This window comes from Natator depressus, chromosome 6 (genome assembly GCF_965152275.1).
Source record: "Natator depressus isolate rNatDep1 chromosome 6, rNatDep2.hap1, whole genome shotgun sequence".
In the NCBI taxonomy this organism is placed as follows: Eukaryota; Metazoa; Chordata; order Testudines; family Cheloniidae; genus Natator; species Natator depressus.
The window spans coordinates 59,934,392-59,958,637 of NC_134239.1; the positions used below are offsets into that span (position 1 = coordinate 59,934,392).

General features: G+C 45.9%; 1 protein-coding gene across 10 annotated transcripts in view; it reads left to right on the plus strand.

Moving 5' to 3' along the window:
• NR1H3 (nuclear receptor subfamily 1 group H member 3) overlaps nucleotides 1–24,246 on the plus strand; it is a 59,062-nt gene that overhangs the window by 5,036 nt on the left and 29,780 nt on the right. For 3 of the 10 annotated variants that reach the window (XM_074955407.1, XM_074955416.1, XM_074955417.1), the window contains exons 1-2: nucleotides 18–292; nucleotides 7,251–7,305. The gene's annotated coding sequence lies outside the window, so the exon portion shown is untranslated. Of the gene's footprint in view, nucleotides 1–17; nucleotides 293–6,078; nucleotides 6,132–7,250; nucleotides 7,306–21,100; nucleotides 21,225–24,246 lie in introns of those variants that run through there. The other 7 variants (XM_074955412.1, XM_074955408.1, XM_074955410.1 and 4 more) reach the window with 7 other exon arrangements.

Here is a 24,246-nt window from a genome sequence, read left to right on the forward strand (position 1 = left end):
GGTGGAGTTGGGGAAAGCTCAAGCATGTGACTCTGAGGCTGCTGCTCACATTACATCACTGCAACTTCAGCGGCAGCTCCAAGAAGTAAATATTAAAGGCTGGCTGTGCTCACCCGGTCGTCCCCTCTCCTGAGTCCTGGCATTCCTGTGCCCCGGGACACAACTGCGCTGCGCCGAACAGGTCACTCCCTCTCCTGTGGCCTGTGTTATTCCCGTATTGAGCAGGTCACGTCCAATCCCGGGGTTGCTGGCGTCCCTGGGCCACGGAGGAGCTGCAGGACGGAGCTTTCGGGTAACTGCTGTCTTTTCATGCTGTCCCGGGGAATCTTGGGATTTGCAGGCACCTTCTTGTTCTGGCTCTACAAGGCTGTGCCTACCCCATGCTGGCTGTACAGTATATTGTTCTCTTGAATCTCATTAGGGTGGCCATTATGATGGGTTTGTAGTGGCATAAGGAGATTTGAGTTGACTCAGAAAAACCCCTGATATATTGTTTGAGCATAGGTGTAGACTGTGGACCCTCTGTGCAGCTGGGCAGTGTGGCTGAGGAAGCTATTCTGGCCTGTTCCCTAGGAATATTGTCTTCTGGCATGAAAAATGAGCTGAACTTTTCTATTTCCCTATGTTAAGTATCCTCACACCTTCTTGTCAACTGTCTAAATGGGCCATCTTGATTATCACGAGAAAAGGTTTTTTTTCTCCTGCTAAGAGCTCATCTTAATTAATTAACCTCTTACACTTTGTATGGCAACTTCCACCTTCTCTGTATGTGTGTGTATATATATATATGCTTACTATATGTTCCATTCTATGCATCCGATGAAGTGGGCTGTAGCCCATGAAAACTTATGCTCTTATAAATTTGTTAGTCTCTAAGGTGCCACAAGAACTCCTGTTCTTTTTGCAGATACAGACTAACAAGGCTGCTACTCTGAAACTTTTCATGTGACTGTGATCCATCTTGGCCTTTCTGTGTGGGTACGGTTGGGAGGCAGCTTAGGTGGAGGGAGAAAGGTGTCAAAAGGGGGTGGGGATGCTTTTTGCACCCACTTGGTGCAATTTTGTTGCTGAGCTGCAAGGTACCCGTTTCCTTATGTCTTCAGCAATAGGATGCAGAAATGGAGAATGCTTGGGGATGGGCGGGTGAGGGGGGGGGGTTTCCATTGAGCCAGGCTGTGGTCTCTCTTTAGGAGATACTCTGTAAGGTTTCTCTCTGACATGCTTATATCAAGCTCTGCCTCTTCTGTACGTGTTTTGGGGGCATATCCCATCACCTGGGCCCTCCCCCCCCCACATCACCTGGCCCTGCCTCAGTGTAATGTTGCAGCTCCAGTGGTAGGCAAAGGTGATAGACTGATGTGCCATGATGTTTGCAGTGCTCCTGTACATTATTCATACTCTATTTGAGGGAGGGGCAGCTGGACTCTTGCCTGAATCCTCCTTTGTTTCTGTAAGTGGTTTTTAATTTATTCCCATGCATAGGTGCTGGTAAGAGGTTCTGGACTGACATCTGTTAGGAAGGGAGGTCCTTCTAATCCCACAACAGGTATAGCACGGGCAGTGGTAGGTCATCTTCCTCACATTACTGTCAGTGTTTCTCATCTTTGACCTGGAGGGATCACATCTAGGGGAGCTGCCATGAGTTGTCCAATCCTTGGCCTCTCTACTGGGTGTGCAAAATAATGCCAGTTGTGGTAGCTTTTTTTGTGTTGCGGACACCAGTCCTACTAGTAACTGACTGAGACCACAACTTATTTCAAACGGGCCATCCAATAGAAACAGCTTTTAGTCATTACTAACCTGTGCCAGATTGTAACTGGTGACCTAGAGATGAAAGTCTTCAGATTTGGTTTTAACCTCTCCAACACTGGTTCCCCTCCAATCCCCTGAAATGTCTTTTATTCTAAATGTGAGCCTTTTTGTTTCTATTCTCAGACAATGTCTATACTTAAACTGCTACAGCGGCACGGTTGCAGTAACCCTTCAGTGTAGCCACTCACTACAGCAATGACAGGGATTCTTCTGTCACTATAGTTAATCCACCTCCCTGAGAGGTAGTAGCTAGGTTGACAGAAGAATTCTTCGGTTGACCTAGTGCTGTCTACACCGGGGGTTAGGTTGGCTTCACTAAGTTGCTCAGGGGGGTGGATTTTTCACACCCCTGAGCGACATAGCTTGGTCACCTTATCTTTTTAGTGTAGACCTGGCCCCAGTGAAATAAAAGGGATTAAATCCCCTAGTTTGAATGAAAAGTTGGAGACATTATTAATTTGTATTGCAGGCAAGCATCAAGAATCAGGGACACATAGTGCTCGGTGTTGTACAGTCATGGTATAAAAAAATGACCCTTGGTCTAAAGAGCTCACAGTCTAGATTATGACCAGAAATAACATGTGGATGAGACAAATGCATCGGGGTGGTGGTGTCTAAGGGTGAGGTATCAGTAAGGCTGACTAGTTACACATTAAGCAGAGCAGAGATCTCTGCTCACTGCTTGCCTAGTCAGGTGGGGAGTGGATACCTCTGCTTAATGTATGATAATTTGTTAACTTTCCTGTGTCCTTGTCCTCCCATTCTCCAAATTCCCCATTTGTCTGTCTCATCCACTGGTTACATCTTGTCATAATCTTGATTGTGAGCTCTGTGGGGCACAGACTGTCTGCACAACTGGGAGTTGCAGGCTGAGTCATATGTTGTCAAAAAGATCATTTTAACCTATATTTGAAATAATGTCTCAGATTTGACTTGCTCTTTGTTGTTGGTCACATGGGGCTCTTTAGCCCGAACCTGACCTGTCAGTCATTGGCAGTAGGGGAATGCCCTTGTCCCTGAAGTTCCCTCCATTTTTTTTGCCTTTCAGTGGCCAGCTGCTCAGCCAGGTGCCTCAGCTGTGGGGCTTTACTGAGGGAAATTCCAGACTTGATTTCAGATTTCTGACGAACAGTTTGGCTTAATATTCCCAGCTGTGTCCCAGGACTGCATTTGCTTTTTGGGAAGATTTTCCCCCTCAGCTCTGCTTCCCCTCATGCAGTGTTTGCAGCAGCTGGTGCCCCTTCAGAGAAAAGCCAGAGGGAAAAGGAAGTGTCTTTGCTTCCTGCTTCATCCCTGTATTGAGTGTCTCACTGGGGAGCTCAGCTGGCTCTACAGGCAGAATGCACCTTCCCTCATCATCCCAGTCTGGGTGGAGTTGGCTTGGCACCCCTTCCCCAGGCATGGAAGGAACCAGATAGAATTGGGAAAACTGACTCCAGGGGCAAGCAGTTTCCCCTTCCGCACTCCCCAAGAGGGGTATGAAGCCAGAAGGGAAGCACACTACATAGAAAATCAAAAATTGTACCTGCAGCCCACACCAGCAGCCACAGTCCTGACTGCTGAGGTCAGCTACCTCCTCCCCTCAGGCACTGGGCACAGTATGGACATTGTCAACACATGGTTGCTTAATGGTAGCTTAAGTACAAGCAATCATGACTTGATCACATTTATAATGTGCAAACAGAATGAAGTCCAAACCAGTAATATATATACTTGGTGCATCAAAAAGGGCAGTTACACAAAGCTGAAAACAATTATGAGCCAGATCAGCTGAGAGGAATAATTTAATCAGAAAAATATGAATGATGATTTGGAATTGTTCAAGAACACTCACTTTACTAGATGCCTAAAAACCCTCAATCAAGGAAGAAGGCTGTACTGGTTAAAAAGACGACATGGTTTAGAGGGGAAGTGAAGGTAGCTATAAAAAAACATAACAAATGGAAGAAAGGGGTCAATACTAATTAATATAAATAAGAAACTAGAAATAGTGGAAAATTGATAAGGGAAGCAAAGGGACACATTGAGAAATCTATGTTCCAACGGCGTCAAGAACAATAAGGAGGAGTTTTTAAAGTATATTAGGAACAAAAAGAATCCTAACAATGGTATTGATACATTACTAGATGGAAATGGTAGAATGATTGATAATAATGCAGAAAAGGCAGACACGTTCTATAAATATTTCTGTTCTGTATTTGGGGGAAAAAACAAATAATGTCATACCATAAGATGATACTCTTCCCGTTGCACTAGTATCTCAGGAGGATGTTAAACAGCAGCTACTAAAATTAGACATTTTTTAAATCAGCAGGCCCAGATATCTTTCATCCAAGAAGTTTAAAAGAGCTGGCTTAAGGTCTTGCTGGATCATTAATGTTGACTTTCAATAAATCTATGAACACTGGTGAAGTTTCAGAGGACTGAAAGAAGGCTAATGTGCCAATATTTAAAATGGGTAAATGGGATCACGTGGGTGATTATAGGCTTGTCAGTCTGATGTCAATTCCAGGCAAGATAATGGTGTGATTGATACAGGACTTGATTTAAAAAATAGTTAATTGAGGGTAATATAATTAATGCAATATGGATTTATGGAAAATAGATCTTGTCAAAATTGATATCTTTTTTGATGAAATTACAAGTTTTGTTGATGAAGGTAATATTGTTGATATAATACACTTAGACTTCTTAAGGTGTTTAATTTGGTATTGCACAACATTTTAATTAAAAAATCAGAACAATATAAAATTAACATGACATATATTAAATGGATTAAAAACTGGCTGAGAGGTCTCAAAATACAGTTATAAATGGGGAATCCTCATAGAGCAGGTGTGTTTCTACTGGGGTCCCAGAAGGATGGGTTCTTGGCCCTACATTATTTAATATTTTTATCAGTGACCTGGAAGAAAACTTAAAATCACCACTGATGAAGTTAGCAGATGACACAAAAAATAGGGGAGTTGCAAATAATGAAGAGGACAAGTCACTGATACAGAGAGATATGGGTTGCTCAGTAAGCTGGGTGCAAGCAAACAATATGCATTTTAATACTGCTAAATGTAAATATATGCTTCTAGGAACGAAGAGTGCAGGCCATATTTATAGGATGGGGGACTATCCTGTGAAGCAATAACTCAGAAAAAGATTTGTGGGTCATGATGGTTAATCAGCTGAATTTGAGCTCCCAGTGCGACGCTGTGGCCAAAATGGCTAATGTGATCCTTGGATGCATAAACAGGAATTTCGAGTAGGAGTAGAGAAGTTATTTTACCTCTGTATTTGGTACTGGTGTAACTACTGCTGGAATACTGTGTCTGGTTCAGTGTCCACAATTCAAAAAGAGGTTGATAAATTGTAGAGAGTTCAAAGAAGAGTCTTGAGAATGATTAAAGGATTAGAAAACATGCCTTATAGTGGTAGATTCAATGAGCTCAAGAAAAAGGTAATGGGTTACTTATTTTCAGTCTATAAAACATCCACCTGAGGAACAAATATTTGATAATACACTCTTCAGTCTCACAGAGAAAAGTATAACATGATTCAATGGCTGGAAGTTGAAGCTAGATGAGTTTGGACTGAAAATAAAGTGTAAATTTTTTTGCTTTGAGGGTCATTAACCCTTGGAACAATTTACCCAGGGTTATGGTCAATTCTGCCTCGTTAACAGTTTTAAAGTCGAGATTGGATGTTTTTATAGGAATTATTTTAGTAAGTTCTGGGGTCTGTGTGATATAGGAGGTCAGACTAGATGATCACAGTGATCTCTTCTGGCCTTGGAATTGATTACTTTATAAACACCAGAGAGTGTGCTAAGAGGCATTTGGGTCCTGTTCCTTTTCTCTGCTGTCACTTCTGTAATAAGCCTGTAGGGATCCCTGCCGATTTCTTCGGTGGACTTCCAGGGGAGAGACAGACCCATCTGGCCCCTGTAGATTCCATGCAATAGAGAGGGTTAGATTTTCTGGGGACTCCGTTCTTCAGCCCCTGGCCAGTATCTTCCCAGAGAGAGACAGAAGGGGTCCTTGTTTTGATTTCTGTGGGTGTGCTCACGCACACAAAAAGGGAATTCTTTCTTCTTAGTAGAGAAAAGCCAGTTCCCTGAATGAAAGTTAGGGGATAAAAATAATAAAATGTATATTTTAAAACAAAATAGAGGATAGACTTTTTCAGGCAGAGTACAGAGTCCTGTGAAACTATGCTTAGGAGGTCTGGGGCTTCCCTAGACATGCTATAGCTATTTAACTCTCTTTGTGTTCCTAGGGAAGATACCATAATAGAGGAATGAGGATTTTCTGCCTCACCTAAAAGATTAGGTAAGGATCAGGCTGCTGCTGCGGGTCACAGTGCCCTAACCATCTGGCTGTTGTCTTTGGCTGCCACTGTGGATTGCAACACTTTAACGTCCAGGTTATTGTTCTTAGCTGCAGCTGCTGCAGGTTGCCATGCCTTGTCCTCGTCCCCATCTCCTCCCCTTGGCCATGGAGTGATGAGGCCATGGAGTGATGAGAGTTGGGGGAAGAGCCCAGATATGGAAGAACAAGCAGGCAGTAAGGAACATCTTGGCCCACCATCTGTTTCTTTCTAGTCCTCTCATCTCCATTTTATAAGGCCAGAAGGTTCCTCAGTGTGCTCCAGTCCAAGTTTAACCTCTCACTGTCAAAGATAAATGTGGCTATATTCTGTGGTGGCCAGGGACTCATCATTTCTAACTGGGGAAATTTTTACTTGAAAGAATGTCCTCACTACACAGGCCCTTCACAGGCAGCTGACTCTAGGCAGGCATCACCTCAGCCCCCTCCCATTGGCATGAAAGGTCTCTGTCAACAGCAGCTCAAGAACAATAAAAATAAAAGTGTGAAATGTATTTGACATTCTCCACATGCTTTCACAGTCAATGCTAACATGGATGGTCAGTAATGCAAATATGATCCCCATCAACCTAAAAATCCCATAGTCTGTGGGCTTCTCTCTGAAAAAGATAGTGAGACACAAATTTGTTTCATGCACACATGTGGGGCCTTCATCATGGGCATATCAGTTTCCAGCTCTCTTAGTGGTACAGTGGGAAACTTTATGGAAAGCTGAAACTATTTAGAATAATAGGATTATAAATCTACTTTTTCCTTTCTCCTGCCAGAGGCTGTAGAAAAGAATACAAATCATACGGCAAGATGGAGCTGTCCTTGGAGTAAAACAAGAGGGAGGATACTGTTTTACAAGTGGTAGCTGGAACTAGGCTTGGCAAGCTAGTTAATGGCCTGGTCAAATAATGTCAAAATTGACCACTTATCATTTGGTTGTGGTCAAATATTCCAGCAAAAATGCCCTGATGTAGGTGGTGGCCTACCTTTTTGGTTGCATCTTGTTGCCATTCTTTCATTTTTTAATCGAAGAACATCTTGTCAAACCAACCTAATTTCCTTCTTTGACAGGGTTCCTGGCCTACTGGATGAGGGGAAGCTGTAGATGTGATAGATCTTGATTCTGGTAAGGCTTTTGATACTGTCCCTCATGACGTTCTCATAAGAAATGTGAGGCAATATGCAGTGATGAGCTGCCAAAATCTTAACAACCGATTCCCTCCTCATCCCAAGAGGGGGTCATTGCCCCCTCCCTGCCCCCCCCCGTGACTCCTGCCCCATCCAACCCCCTGCGTTCCTTGACACCCCCCCCGGGACCCCTGCCCCATCCACCCCCCTCCCCTGTCACCTGCTGGGGAGCGAGGTGGGGAGTCCCAGCGGTGCTTACCTGGGGCAGCTCCCAGGAAGCATCCGGCAGGTTCCTCTGGCTCCTAGGGGCGGGGGAGTGTACCTGGGGGGGAGCAGGGGAAGTGGCTGCTCCCCCCACTGATCACATCAAAAGTGGCGCCTTAGGCGCTGACTCCACGAGGGACAGCCAGTTCTAAAAGGGCTTCTAAATTTAACAACCAGCCAGAAGTGGCGCCTTAGGCACCGACTCCATGGGTGCTCCAGGGCTGGAGCGCCCACGGGGAAAATTTGGTGGGTGCAAAGCACCCACCGGCAGCTCCCCACCCCACCCCCGGCCCCAGCTCACCTCAGCTCCGCCTCCTCCCCTGAACATGCCACCCCGCTCTGCTTCTCCGCCCGCCCCCGGCTTCCTGCGAATCAGCTGTTCGCGCAGGAAGCCTGGGAGGACTGAGAAACAGGTGGCGGCTTTGCGCTCAGGCCCAGGGTGGCAGAGGTGAGCTGGGGCGGGGAGCGCTTTCCCTGTGCACCCCCCGGGTTACCTGTTGCGGCGCAGGCGGCCCTCCTTGCGCCCCCCCCACCCCAGCTCACCTCCACCTCCCTGGGCCTGAGTGCGAAGCCGCCACTTGCTTCTCACCACCACCACCACCCCCCGGCTGATTTGCAGGAAGCCGGGGTGGGGGGGGCAGCAGAGAAGCAGAGCAGGGCGGTGCGTTCGGGGAGGAGGCGGAGCGGAGGTGAGCTGGGGCTGGGGGCGGGGCAGGGAGCTGCCAGTGGGTGCTCTGCAATATGTGGTGTAGATGAAATTACAATAAGGTGGTTGGAAAATTGGTCAAAAGACTGTACTCAAAGACTAGTTATTAATGGTTCGGCATTACACATCTTCTGGTGGTCTGTAAGGGTCTGTCCTGGGTCTGACACTTCAATTTTTTCATTAATGTCTCGGCTAATGAAATGGAGAGTATGCTTATCACATTTGCATATGATGCCACACTGGGAGGGTTGCTAGCACTTTGTAGGACAGGAGTAGAATTCCTAATGACCTTCTCAAATTGGAAAATTGATCTGAAATCCACAAGATGAAATTTAGTAAAGATAAGTGCAAAGCACTACACTTAAGAAGGAGAAATCAAATGGGGAATAACTAGGTAGGCAGTAGTACTGCTGAAAAGGATCAGGGGGTTATAGTGGATCAGAAATTTTATGAGTCAGCAATGGGATGTAGTTGCTAAAAAGACTAATATTATTCTGGGGTGTATAAACAGGAGTGTTGTATGTAAGAAATGGTAGATAATTATCCCCCTCTACTTGTCACTGGTGAGGCCTCATTTGGAGTTACTGTGTCCAGTTTTGGGCTCCATACTTTAAGAAAGATGTGGACAAATTAGAGAGTTCAGAGGAGAGCAACAAAAAAAGATAAAAGATTTAGAAAACCTGACCTATGAGGAAAAGTAAAAAAACACTTGGCACGTTTAGTCTTGAGAAAAGAAAACTAAGGGGGCCCCTGATAACAATTATGTTGAGGGCTGTTATACAGAGGATTCTGATCAATTGTTTTCCATGTCAGCTGAAGATGGGACTAGAAGTAATGGGCTTAATCTGCAGCAAGGGTGATTTATGTTGGATATTAGGAAAAAACTTCCTAATTCTGAGGATAGTAAAGCTCTGGAATAGGCTTCCAGGGGAGGTTGTGGAATCCCGATCATTGGAGGGTTTAAGAACAGGTTGGACAAATACCTGTGTCAAGGTTCCTTCCCCACTCTGAACTCTAGGGTACAGATGTGGGGACCTGCATGAAAACCTCCTAAGCTTATTTTTACCAGCTTAGGTTAAAACTTCCCCAAGGTACAAACTATTTTACCTTTTGCCCTTGTACTTTATCACTGCCACCACCAAGCGTCTAACAGTTATATAACCGGGAAAGAGCCCGCTTGGAAACGTCTTTTCCCCCAAAATCCTCCCCAAACCCTACACCCCCTTACCTGGGGAAGGCTTGATAAAAATCCTCACCAATTTACATAGGTGAACACAGACCCAAACCCTTGAATCTTAAGAACAATGAAAAAGCAATCAGGTTCTTAAAAGAAGAATTTTAACAGAAGAAAAAGTAAAAGAATCACCTCTATAAAATCAGGATGGTAAATACCTTACAGGGTAATTAGATTCAAAACATAAAGAATCCCTCTAGGCCAAACCTTAAGTTACAAAAAGACACACAAACAGGAATATCCATTCCATTCAGCACAGCTTATTTTCTCAGCCATTTAAAGAAAACAGAATCTAACGCATATCTAGCTAGATTACTTACTAAGTTCTAAGACTCCATTCCTGTTCTGGCCCCGGCAAAAGCATCTCACACACACAGAGAGAGCCTTTGTTTCTCCCTCCCTCCAGCTTTTGAAAGTATCTTGTCTCCTCATTGGTCATTTTGGTCAGGTGCCAGCAAGGTTATCCTAGCTTCTTAACCCTTTACAGGTGAAAGGGTTTTTCCTCTGGCCAGGAGGGATTTTAAAGGTGTTTACCCTTCCCTTTATATTTATGACAACCTGTCAGGGATGGTCTAGTATTTAAATCTAATAAATTAGTGCTTTAAAATATTTGATCATTTTTGATGTTATTTGGCAATCTTTGACCAATATTTGACCAGGAAATTCACCAGTTATTTTTGGACCTGTGAAATGCCCAACCCTAGCTGGAACAAATCCAGGATACTGGGTGAGTCAGTAGCTGCTCTTGTCCCAGAAGTATCTGCAAGACTCTCAAGGAGCCTTATCTGGAGTTAGACCCCAATTGATGCTAGACTTTCAATTTATGAGGAAATGGCTATCTTCTGATGTCTCCATCTCACAGAGTGGGTCTGCAATTGCAAAAACCAATCCTCCAAACAGTACCAGATAGTATCCATTTTGGATACGTGGATGAAGTGATTACTCCTATGGACTCCAGAAAAACATCAACAAGTAGAACTTAGTACAGTGTAGTGGTTGAAGTAAAATGCGTGGTTTAATTACCACATTAAGCCAGTGAAGCATAATCTTGGATTTCCTCCAGACGTGTTGTAATGTGGTTGTATGAGAGTGCCCAAGCAAATGATCACGTCTCTGAACTATAATGTTCTCGGTATGGTCAAGAAAAGGAAGTTTTGTACAAATTATGTTAAATGTCTTCTTAGGGTAAACTACTGTGATGTCAGCCCCACAAGGTTATAGAGCCTGACTCTGGAACATCATTCTGATTCTTGCAGTCTTACCCAAATGGAATCCCTGTGGCAGATATGATATCACACTTCTTATGCATTAAATAGATTTCCTAATAGCTATTATCGCCAATCAGACGAGTTTTAGAAGTAGGTAGCTTTCTTTGGTGGGATCCAGTATTGTACCTTTAATTCAGACAAGTAGCCTTTAAAACTGTTATAGCATTCATTTCCAAGTAAAATTCAAGAAATACTTTTCCTTTTGTTAAGCATCAAATCCAGTCTTTAGGAACATTGGCAATCTCAGGTCAGAGAAGTTATGTCTCCTGTAATGAGATCTGCTAGGTAGCCACATGGCCATCAAGACATACATTCTCTAAAATACTATATATTGGACATTCAGACTTTAACCTTTGTTAATTTTCAGCAGGTTTTCTCCACACCTTAATGCCCAGAGAAGAATAGAGGATAATATAATGTATTATGGATGTCTATATTTAAAGGATGATCTTACTTCCTACTCTGGAGACATACCACTGTGAAAATCCCATTGCAATGAATCTGTGGACCTTAGCATGATGAAGAATAGGAAAATTTATTTGTACTGACCTGCAAATTTCCTTTCTTCAAGTAATAAGTTTCACAGATCCAGTCCACTTTGAATACAAAAGGATCATCCAGAAAACTGGCATTAAAAGATTCAGGTTATTTCATTAGGGGAAACTATAATTGTTTTTTCTTCAAAATATGTTTAGCACAATCTGTACTTTGGGAAAACAGAACTGTGTCATCCTGGCTGTGGAAGTTGTCTCAACTGAAGGGAAGTTCAGGCAGTGGGGCATTCCTCTGCTGCGTGTGACTGACCTTTCTGGTTCTGCACCCCAGCTGCGAGCAGGCTTAAGAACCCATTGTAATGGATCTGTGGACATTATTACTCAAAAAAAAATTTTTTTTTACCTAAATACAGGTAAATTTCCCTGTTGTTTTGATCCCATGATGTAGTTGTTCTCAGTTTATTTGATCTTCAGATCAGTTCTTCCGCTAATACGGAAATGTGAGATTTGAGCTCATTTCGGCTGGAATTCCAGAAGGACTGATACATGTAATGTTATTGACCCTGTGGCCCATGCTGGACTGGATTGTGTTAGGGATGGGGCATTTGGAGGCACCTAAATCTACTGAGTATTTGGAGACTTCCTGTTGGAATGGGGGGCTCTTGCTTCCCATCTGATGGGTGTGCTCTGAGTGCAGCCCTTTCACTGGCTGGCCCAGAACCAGCAGACTGTGCCTGACTCCAGGACTGTTTTCCAGCTGAGCATTTGTGGTGATGTCAGAGGCTGTGAGAAGGGACAATGCTTGGCAGCACAAAGTCTGCAGAAAGTTCAACTCCACATTTGGACTAATGCCTCAGAGGGAATTAGATCTACACACGCACTCTGTTACACAGACTGTCGCACGCCCTCTCACATGCTCTCTTGCTGTCACACAGATCCTCTCTCATTTGCACAGACCTTTTAACCCATCCCACCCATTATTTTTCATTCTGCAGCTTTACAGAAGATTTTCGGCTTCCTTACAAACTGTTGCAGCACATGGAGTTTCTTCTTTTCTTCAGTGTTTAATTGAATTTGGCCCAAATAGAAGAAGTGCAGGGTCATGCTGACTAGAGCCAGGCAAAATATGGCCAAATGTTGTGCAGGCATCCCTCACACAGAGCTCCTAAAGTACTTGCTCCTGACATGCTGTGAACCCCATCCACTATTTCAGTCCTTCCCCCCCTGCACCTTCACATCTCTGTTGATACCCCTAAATACTTCCTGGTACATCTGATAATCCAGTTCTGGGTTCCCTAGTCCAGCTTTACTGCTGCACCTCAGTCTTGACCCTAGTGTTCCATTATCTTAAATGTAAAGACAGTAAATCCTGCCGAAGTATTTGGGTTTTGGACATATGGGGACTAGACTGAGATATTCAATATCAATAGTTGAGCTCATTTATTTTGAAGTGACTATCTAGTGAATTAAGACCCCAGTCCCAGTATCTAATTTATGTTTTTATGTAGGCAGTGTACTATGGTATCATCCTTCCTTCCTGGCCACTGTATGCAGACAGGCTGTTACTGCTGTTAATGGAAATAAAAACATTTCCCTGCTGGTATTTGGAATCTTCATGATTTTCCTGCCCATTTCTCAACCCAGTACCAAATCTCTCTCCTCCTTTATTATTATTATAATTTATTTATTTGTATTGCAACAGAACCAGCAGGCATCAGTCAGGGCCCCATTGCGTTCGGGGCTATACAGACACACTGTAAAGAGTCCATGCTCCCAAGAGCATACAGTTTAGGTCAGTGGTTTTCCAACTTTTTTTCTGGCGACCCAGTTGAAGAAAATTTTTGATGCGACCCAGTGGAGCTGGGGATGAGGGGTTTGGGGTGTAGGAGGGGCTCAAGGCTGGGACAGAGGCTTGGGGTGCGGGGATGAGGGCTGCAGGATGGGGCCAGAAATGAGAAGTTCAGAGTTTGGGAGGGGGCTCTGGGCTGGGGCAGAGGGTTGGGGTGAGGGATAGGGTCAGGGTTCTGGGCTGCGGGGTGCAGGTTCTGAGGTGGGGCCAGGGATGAGGGGTTTGCGGTGCAGGCGGGGGCTCCAGGATTGGGGGGGGGGCCTCAGGGCTGGGGCAGGGGATTGGGGCACGGGCTTACTTCTGGCGGCTTCCAGTCAGCGGCGCAGCTGGGGTACAGAGGCAAGCTTCCCATCTGTTCTGGTACCGCAGACCGCGCTGTGCCCTGGAAGCGGCCAGCAGCAGGTCTGGCTCCTAGGTGGAGGTGTGCAAGTGGCTCCGCGTGGCTCTCACCCACAGGCACCCCCCCTCAGCTCCCATTGGCCGGGAAGCAGCCAGTGGGAGTGCGGAGCCGGTGCTCAGGGTGAGGACAGTGCGCAGATCCCCATGGCCTCCCCTGTCTAGGAGCCAGACCTGCTGCTGGCTGCTTCCAGGGCACAGCGCAGTGTCGCAGCCTGCCTTAGCTGGGCAGCACCATCGACAGGACTTTTAACGGCCCGGTCAGCGGTGCTCATCAGAGCCGCCGTGATCCAGTCCCTTCCATTCTGTGACCCAATTCTGGGTTGTGACCCACGGTTTGAAAACCACGGATCTAGGTTACGGCAAGATGCAACAAGTTGATGAAACAGACAATAGAAGAGAGAGAGAGAGAGGGAGGATGACTTAGCAAAAAAAAAGAAGTGTATTATTTTACAATAAGCATTACTGTCACTCTCTCTTACTCCCCATCCCTCTCTTCTGTTTTCCTCCTATTTCTTATCCCCTGGTGTCGCAGGGCAGGGGTAAACCCCTTTAAGGCCCTGCCAAAATGCTGGCTGCAGCCTGCTCTCTGGCCAGGAGGCCAGGGGTAGAGACACAGGTATTCAGCAGGGAGCCCAGCTGCAAGCCCTAATGAGGGCTGGCTCAGAGGAACATGCTGAGCTAAGTACTGACAGCTGGGCTGAGGCACAAGAGGGCTATAAAAGCCCCAGGCAAACCTCAGTGAGTAAGCTATCCTGGGAGGAGACAGGATGGTGGTATAGCTGTCTCCTTACCAAAGAAGGATGCCTCAAAAGCCAGGAGACCCTGGGGAGGGTCTGTGGGGCACTAGCTGTTGGGAGATCTGGGAACTGCACAAACACTGTAAATAAAGACACTTGGGTGATCCAGCAAAAGAAGGCATGGAAGATTCTTTATTATACCAGCCTAGACGCCGGGCACAGGCTCAAGAGGGAGGAAGCCTGCGGAGACCCTGTGACACCTGGGCACCAGAAGTTGCCCAGTTTTGTGGAAATTAGAGCGGCAACAGGCCTGTTTGACAGAGAGAAATCTAGGTTTGGGAGTCTTATTGGGATCCAGGAAGTGGGCGGGCTTATTGCTAAAGGATCCCCCCACCCCCCCAGCCTAAGGGCTGGGGGGTCCACGAGACCTGGAAAACCAAATAATTACGGGGGACAACTAATGAACAACAGGGACAGGAGTGCAGTCAAGGGGTCAAACAAAGGGAACCTGACGGGGACACCGAGCAGAGAACCCTGGACAGCGCCCACTGCTCCTCAAAGGCGTCAAGGGAGTCAGTGGACGCCGCCCAGAGGAACTCTGCCCGGAGGCGTGAACGGACAGAGGATCGGAAATAGGCCCCACAGTCACAGGAGACTCCATCGGCCAACCTCCTCACCCTGGTTTTATAGATGGCCACTTTAGCCAGGGCCAGGAGGAGGTTGACCAGGAGGTCCCGCGACTTAGTGGGGCCACAGACAGGGAGTGCATAGATAAGGAGGTGAGGGGAAAAGTGCAACCAAAATCTTAACAAAATATTCGTGAGGAGCCGGAATAGGGGCTGCAGCCTGGCGCACTCCAGATAGACGTGCGCCAGGGTTTCCTTCATGCCGCAAAAGGGGCAGGTGTCCGGGATTGGGGTATAGGTTTGGGAGTAGGAGGCAGGAACTTCTGAGTTCTAGTCCTGGCTCAGCTGCTCACTCATCAGATGGCCTTGGGCAATTTACTTGCCCTCCCTGTGTACTCTGCTTCCCTGGGATAACTTTTCTGTTTATTTTCTATCATTTCTTAAATGCCAGTGGTAGGTTGGGCCATTTCCCTGCCCAGAGGAATTAGTGACAATTAGAGGTTCATACCAAGAAGTTGCGCTGGGGCACTCTGGGGAATCCAGAGGATGCGGTGTTATCTTTGATTTTTCATAGTAATTCTTCCTCCCCTTTCTCTTCTTGTATAGTGCTGGGCTGCAGAAGGCCTTTGGGAGGCAATGATCATGATAGTGGTCTCTCCTACCTTCCAGGATTTTTTTGGGGGGGATGGTTAATTAGCTTGTTTCTAAAGGGTTTTGCAGATGAAAAGTACTAAGACGTTTGGATGCTATCTGCTTCATTTTCCACTGTTCCCACAGGGAGCAGAGCAGGATTGGACCCTGAAATGTCATTTTGGCCTTTATTGAGTTGTTTTAATTACTGCCAGGATGCGGCTTCTGCCATTTCCCTTGCAACACCCTGTCAAGCAATTATTCCTAATATTCAACCTTTGCTCTTCTCTGACCTCTCTCCAATTTGTGAACATCTTTTTGGGACTGAGGTGGTATTTCCCCAGATCCATATAGTCCCCAGAGCACAAGTGTGAAGTCTCTAGGATTGAGGGTCACAAAGGACAAGTGCAGGATCCCAGGTGTGGTCTCTTCCTTGCTCCAAGATGTGGCATGTCTGCATCATTTCACAATGGATGGAGAATCTTCACTTCTGTGCAAGCTTCATGTTAAGATCAGTTTTTGGTCCCCAGCCAACAACTCCCTGTATATATGTCCCATTGCACCATTCTGAAATATGGGCATTTCCCCTGGACTTTCCTACCCCTCTCCTTTGAGTAACACTACCTGAAAATGGACCAAGGAAAATCTAGATCTTAGAACTGGTGCCTCAAAGAAAAGCTGGTTGTCACAATTTTTTCTAACCATATATAATTAGCTCTGTGCAGAATGGGTATGAATGATTGACTGAAGCTAGAGGAGGAATAAGAACATAAGAATGGCCATACTGGGTCAGACCAAAGGTCCATCTAGCCCAGTATCCTGTCTGCCGACAGTGGCCAATGCCAGGTGCCCCATAGGGAGTGAACCTAACAGGTAATGATCAAGTGATCTCTCTCCTGCCATCCATCTCCAACCTCTGACAAACAGAGGCTAGAAACACCATTCCTTACCTATCCTGGCTAATAGCTATTAATGGACTTAACCTCCATGAATTTATCTAGTTCTCTTTTAAACCCTGTTATAGACCTAGCCTTCACAACCTCCTCAGGCAAGGAGTTCCACAGGTTGACTTTGCGCTGTGTGAAGAAGAACTTCCTTTTATTTGTTTTAAACCTGCTGCCCATTAATTTCATTTGGTGGCCCCTAGTTCTTATATTATGGGAACAAGTAAATAACTTTTCCTTATTCACTTTCTCCACACCACTCATGATTTTATATACCTCTATCATATCTCCCATTAGTCTCCTTTTTTCCAAGCTGAAAAGTCCTAGCCTCTTTAATCTCTCCTCACACGGGACCCGTTCCAAACCCCTAATCATTTTAGTTGCCCTTCTCTGAACCTTTTCTAATGCCAGTATATCTTTTTTGAGATGAGGGGACCACATCTGTACGCAGTATTCAAGATATGAGCATACCAGGGATTTATACAGGGGCAATAAGATATTCTCTGTCTTATTCTCTATCCCTTTTTAAATGATTCCTAACATCCTGTTTACTTTTTTGACTGCTGCTACGCACTGCGTGGATGTCTTCAGAGAACTATCCATGATGACTCCAAGATCTCTCTCCTGATTTGTTGTAGCTAAATTAGCCCCCATCATATTGTATGTATAGTTGGGGTTATTTTTTCCAATGTGCATTACTTTACATTTATCCACTTAAATTTCATTTGACATTTTGTTGCCCAATCATTTAGTTTTGTGAGATCTTTTTGAAGTTCTTCACAGTCTGCTTTGGTCTTAACTATCTTGAGCAGTTTAGTGTTGTCTGCAAACTTTGCCACCTCATTGTTTACCCCTTTCTCCAGATCATTTATGAATAAGTTGAATAGGATTGGTCCTAGGACTGACCTTTGGGGAACACCACTAGTTACCCCCAGAGGTGAAAATAACTTAAAGGACTTACCAGTACTCCGGAGTCTTGAGTGGGGAGCAGGGGCATGGTCTCGACCGGAAGAGGCGTGGCCTCGACGGGAAGAGGCGGGGCCTTTAAATACCTGGGTCCTTTAAATCAAGATTTAAACGCCCTAGGGCTGTGGCTGGGAGCCCTGGGGCCTTTAAATCACCCCTGGAGCTACCAGCTGCAGAGGCAGCTGGGAGACCTGGGGCTCAGGGGCAATTTAAAGGACCCTGGGCTCCGGCCACCGCTACCACAGCGGAGCTTGGGCGCTTTAAATCACCGCCGGAGCCCTGCCACCACTACCCCAGGGCTCCGGCACTGGGGCTTGGGGGGCGTTTTAAAGGGCCCAGGGCTCCCTGCAGCGGCTGGAGCCTCTGGCTGTTTAAATCACCGCCGGAGCCCTGCCGTTGCTACCCTGGGGCTCCGGCAGCAGGGCTCGGACGGTGCTTTAAAGGGTCCCGGGCTCCCTGCAGCGGCTGAAGCCCCGGGCCCTTTAAAGCACTGCCCGAGCCCCACTGCCAGAGCCCCTGGGGTAGTGGGGGCAGGGCTCTGGTGGCGCTTTAAAGGGCCCGGAGCTCCGGCCACTGCGAGGAGCCCCGGGCCATTTAAAGCGCCAGCCTGGGGAAGCCGGTCTGGTCCAGCATGGTGTACTGGCTCTTGCCGGTACGCTGTACCAGACCATACTGGGTTACTTTTACCTCTGGTTACCCCTCTCCATTTACCATTTAGTCGTACCCTTTGTTTCCTGTCTTTTAACCAGTTCTCAATCCATGAAAGGATCCTCCCTCTTATCCCATGGCAACTTAATTTACATAAGAGCCTTTGGTGAGGGACCTTGTCAAAGGCTTTCTGGAAATCTAAATACACTATGTCCACTGGATCCCCCTTATCCACATGTTTGTTGACCCCTTCAAAGAACTCTAATAAATTAGTAAGACATGATTTCCCTTTACAGTAACCACGTTGACTTTTGCCCAACAATTTATGTTCTTCTACGTGTCTGACAATTTTATTCTTTACTGTTTTTTCAACTAATTTTCCTGGTACTGACGTTAGACTTACCAGTCTGTAATTGCCAGGATCACCTCTAGAGCCCTTTTTAAATATTGGCGTTACATTAGCTATCTTCCAGTCATTGGGTACAGAAGCTGATTTAAAGGACGGGTTACAAACCATAGTTCTGCAATTTCACATTTGAGTTCTATCAGAACTCTTGGGTGAATGCCATCTGGTCCCGGTGACTTGTTACTGTTAAGTTTATCAATTAATTCCAAAACCTCCTCTAACGACACTTCAATCTGTGACAATTCCACAGATTTGTCCCCTACAAAGGACGGCTCAGGTTTGGGAATCTCCCTAACATCCTCAATCGTGAAGACTGAAGCAAAGAATTCATTTAGTTTCTCCTCAATGACTTTATCCTATTTAAGTGCTCCTTTTGTATCTTGATTGTCCAGGGGCCCCACAGGTTGTTTAGCAGGCTTCCTGCTTCTGATGTACTTAAAAAAACATTTTGTTATTACCTTCTGAGTTTTTGGCTATCTGTTCTTCAAACTCCTTTTTGGCTTTTCTTATTATATTTTTACACTTAATGTGGCAGTGTTTATGCTCCTTTCTATTTACCTCACTAGGATTTCACTTCCACTTTCTAAAAGATGCCTTTTTATCGCTTACTGCTTCTTTTACATGGTTGTTAAGCAACGGTGGCTCTTTTTTAGTTATTTTACTGTTTTTTTTAATTTGGGGTATACATTTAGTCTGGGGCCTTGTCTACACTAGAAAAGTATAGCTATATCAACAAATTCTCCTAGTGGAGACTCAGTAAAGCAGTGGAGCATGCAAATTCTCTCTCTCTCTCTGCTGACATTTGGTAGAATTTACAAGAAAACTGAGGCAGGGACTAGTTCTCATTTTCAGCCTTCAGATTGGCCAGGTTGAGCTATCGCTGCACCTAGAAGGTTTAAGTGCAGATCAGCAACTTGTCTGGTGAGCTGCAAGCTTCTCAGCTTTAGTTCCTCAGACCAGGGTTTTGGTTGTATCAGGCTGTTTCCCAGTAGAATTTTTCTGTAGGCTTCCTAGGCCTGGTCTACACTTAAAAGTTTTACTGGCACAGATATGTCAAGAGTGTGGAAAAAAATCACACAGACCTCCAACCAACATAGTTATGACAGTTATACCAACAAAATGTTCTGTTCCCAGTATAGCTTTTTTGTTCAGGGAACCAATATAAACTATACTGGCAAAATAAATCTTTTGCTGGTCTAAGCTGTGTCTCCACTAGGAGGATTTGTTGATATAGCTATACTTTTCTAGTGTAGACAAGGCCCAGACTAAACACCCCTCCTCTGCTCCCCTACTCAAGCAGCTGAGCAGACCTGTCTTTGTTTTCCTGTTGGAAAGAGGGGTGTTTGTTGGTGTGTTTTTCTCTGCTTCTCCTCCTGGGAGGAGCACAGATGGGATTTTTCCTGTTTGAAGTCCCTGTCAGAGTCAAAGCCACTTTGTGTTTCCTGCCATCCAAAAATTGGTGCTGATAGTGAAGTCAGACTGATGCTGAGCTGAAGTCAAAGCCAAGCTCCCAGGGTTGCTGCAGTTCAGTTTCAAAATAGCAGGCTCTGCTGCTGTTCTCCCATGCAGGTGCTGCAGGGACCTATATAGCTTCTAAGCAGTAGCTGGACTCTGTCACCCAATTGGGATTAAGTCTTTGGGAGCCATTCCTCTTGTGGAGATAGGGGTGATGAGGGGTGACTGCCATTCCATCACTTGTGTGTTGTGGTTTGTGTGTGTGTGTGTGTGGGGGGGGGTCTGGGATCATCATGATAACATCTTCCTTCCTGAATCCCATACATGCCTTGATTTCTGCTCTCCCTGAAGTCGTATATGCTCTAGATTTGCCTGAGGCTCAGAACCCAACATGATGGGTACAGTATAAAATCCCAGTTAGAATAGAATAGTCTGGAGTTGAGTTAGGGCTTGTCTACACAAACATTTAGTTTGTGGCAAGCTGGGGTGTGAATCTACCTTGTGTTAACCCGCTGCGCACTAACTGTTCACGTGGACCCTTCTGATGCACACTAACAGTTCCTCAGTGCACTTTGATCTAGTCAAAGTGGGGGTAGATCATAGCACACCAAGGAACTTTTAGTGCATGTCAGCAGGGTCCACGTGGAAAATTAGTGCATGGCAAGCTATTGAAGGATTGATTGATACCACAGGTTGCTGTGAACTAAATGTTCATGTAGACAAGCTCTGAGGCAGCCATTGTCCAGATCTAGATTGAGCTCTCTGCCAGAGGCTAGTGGAGTTTGGGCAGATGACACCATGAGAAACTCCATACCAGTAATTGTGACTATGAAATCCCGACACCATTCCCTAACTCAGCCCCAAACTCTGAGCCACAGGGAACAAATCAGCCTTTCTCGTCATCACTCATTCAGGGGAGCTGGCATTTACAGGCAAACAGGAAAAGAGGCCAAAGGGAGCCCTGCGTACAGTGTGAATGAACTGGAGTAACCCCTTCTCCTTTCTCCTTCTCTCAGTTACAGGACCAAGGGCATCCGGCAGCCCACAGGGAGGGAGGGAAGGAGCAGAAAAGCACAGCCCATTCTGAGAACTCACTGGCCTGAAAGTACTCTCACTCTCTCTCTCTCTCTCTCTCTCCCTCTGCTTGGGCTGCTGCGGGCTCTTCAGGCCTCCCAGGCCCTGGGTGGGAGATCACTGTCAGGGCAAAGGCAAAACCTCAGCCATTGGCACTGAAGGAAAAAAGGAACTAACAAGAGAGACAGGCAGGAGGGAGGCTTTGCTGCAGGACCAGGTAGGTGAGCTGGAGGGCTGCTTGTAGGGCAGTTATTGGGTGGCTTAGGGTTTTTTTTATTTTGGGGACTTTGTGGGCTCTGGTGTGAGATTGGAGTTGGCCCCATCTGAATCCAGTCTGCTTTGGGACTTGGAAATGAGCATTCCTAGCACAGAGTTGCCCATGGTCTCTCCTGGAAGGGAACAATCCCCTGTTCACTGAAGGATTTAGGACAATGTGAGATATTATGGTCAGTGGGACACCTGCAAGGCTAGAAGCGCAGGAGCTGCCAGAAGTGAGGCTGTGCACTGAAGTAGAGTAGAGAAAAGTCCCCAGGTGTGATCCTGGCCTGGCCTGGATTATTATACATTAACTCCTCACTTAAAGTCGTCCAGGTTAACATTGTTTCATTGTTACATTGCTGATCAGTTAGGGAACATGCTTGTTTAAAGTTGCGGAATGCTCCCTTATAACGTTGTTAGCAGCCCGTTGCAGCTAGCCGATGGGGGCTTGGAACCAGGGTGGACCGGCAGCCCCCCATCAGCTCCCCGTTCCCCTAAGTTCCCTGTGCGGCAGTAGGCTATCAATTGCCAGCAGTTCAGCTATCCCTCTCCCCACTGCCGTGTGCTGCTCCTGCCCTCTGCCTTGGAGCTGCTCTCTGGAGCCTCCTGCTTGCTGCGTGTGTGTGTGGGGGGAAGAGCGGGGCTAATGTCAGGGTGTGCTCCTGCTCCTGCAGCCCACTTACCCCATATCTCCATAGAGCGGGGGTGCGGGGGGGGAAGAAGGGACACGACAGGGCTCAGGATGGAGGAAGCTTCCTGGCAGCAGCTTCTGTCTCAACTTGCTGATCTACTTAAAAAGGCAGTGTACTTAGTGCGGTCAGCATACTTAAAAGGGCAATGCGCATCTCTCTCTCTGTCTCTGTCTGCCATGCTGTCTCCCCTCCCTCCATTTGTGCTGCCTTGTAGACTGTGAGGCTACGTTAACAACAGTGGGTTAACCCTTGAGAGCTCAGCTGATTGCTAGTTCATCATTTAGCAGTAAGGCATGCCCTGGGAAATATCCATCTCTCTGACTCAGCCCCCTGAACCAAGCTTCACAATCATCAGCCCTGTGTACCAGTATTAAATTGTTTGTTTAAACTTATACTGCGTGTGTGTGTGTATATATAATATAGTCTTTTGTCTGGTGGAAAAAAAATTTCCCTGGAACCTAACGCCCTCCCCCCCATTTACATTAATTCTTATGGGGAAATTGAATTTGCTTAACATTGTTTCGCTTAGTCACAATTTTCAGGAACATAACTACAACGTTAAGTGAGGAGTTAATGTATTTATTATTTGTATTGTGGTAGTGTCTAGAGGTCCCGGCCCGTTTGTTTTAGGCCCTGTGCAAACATAACAAAGAGACAGTCCCATCTCTGTTACTTCAGTTCTGTATTTCTTCCTGCCTGGGATAAAATTAAATTGTTTGAAGCCTGTTCTCATTGCCCCTGTATAATCATATAAGAAACATGCCAGGGGCGTCTCACTCACACCAACTCAGTAGAGAGGTATTGGTAAATATCTTGGGACTTCTCTTCAGTCGGGGCAAAATGCAGTGGCCAGACCAGTTTGTGGAAGTTCAGAGGAATAACCTGACTCTCCCTTTGACCGTCCTATTCTTCCCGTGCTTTGCTTTGTGATCCAGGATAGGCTGCTGCATTTGACAGAGGCTGGGGGAGAGGTTGCATCTGTACCAGGCTGTTGGGAAGCCGTGGGCAGTTTTTTGCATCATCAACATTAAAGGCAGGAATGAATTCCATGTGTTCATCTAGTTCACACCTACTATCTCTCTGTAGGATTAGTCCCTAGAGGGAAAGTTCCAGGGCTTTAGCGAGTCTGTTTTTCAGTGTCCTAAGTAATGAGGCTTCTCCACTTTCCTTGAGTGATTACTCCATAGTCTAGTAGATCTTACCATTAAGATGTTTTTTCTCCCTGATATTCAGCTTAAATTTCCCCTTCTTAGTTTCATCTCACTCATCCTATCTTCCACCCTAAGTAAGTCCCCTTTCCTTGGTATTTACATTCCTCAGGTACTTGTACACTGTTATATCTCCCTGCCCCCCTCCAGTCCTCCATAAGACAAGTTATATTTAGTTGTTTCAGTCTCCTGTTGCTTTTCTCTGTTGTACTCCCTCTAGTTTGTGGACATCTTTCTGGTACTGAGATGTCAAAACTGCTACATTATTTCAGATGGAGTCTCCTGAAAGCTGTATAGGGAGACACTATTCTCTGTTTGCTCCAGGACCTTAGGCGTGGACCCAGAGCTGATCTCTGTTTTCCCAGAACTGTACAGAGAGGGGCTATCCCCCTGCTCCATGAATGTTTAGACACTGCAAAACTGAGTTGCCTTTTATGCTATCCTGTTGCATTGCGAGCACCTATCTAGTGTGCAGTCCACTATCATTAGGCATCACTGCTTCCCAGGTTTTTCCCTCCCATCATGGATCTTGGTTTTGAGTTTTTTTTCCCCTGAAGTACTAGCTGTGTTTCCCCAGGCTGAGTCTCACTTTATTTTCTGCCTGTGTGTCTAATTTCTCTAGGTCCCTTTGGGTTATTTCTCTGTCCTGACAGGGTGCTAGCAATTCCTTCCAGTTTAGCATGACCTATGCCTGTCATTAACATACTCTTTACCTTCTTAACAGATACTTGCTGATGATATTAAATCAGACCAATCTTAACACTGGTTTCACCAGCAGAGCCTGAGAAAAGAGTGCTGTAGAGACGAGGAGGAACAAGCAAGCCAGTGAGAGCTGGAAAGAACCTCTTGCTTCCAGAGACCTGCTCAGAGGAAGTACTAAGGCCTTTTAGAAAGTTTGTGAAAATCTGCTAGATAGTATAAAAGAGAAGGTGCTCATTAGAGCACCAGGTCCCTAGATACCATCCACTCTTCTGATGGAAGAGAATGGGTCTGTCTGTGTATGTTTTTATGCTGTCCTATCACAGTGCAAGCTCCTACATAGTGCTGTAACACTTACTCTGTGGGACTCTACTAGATCCAG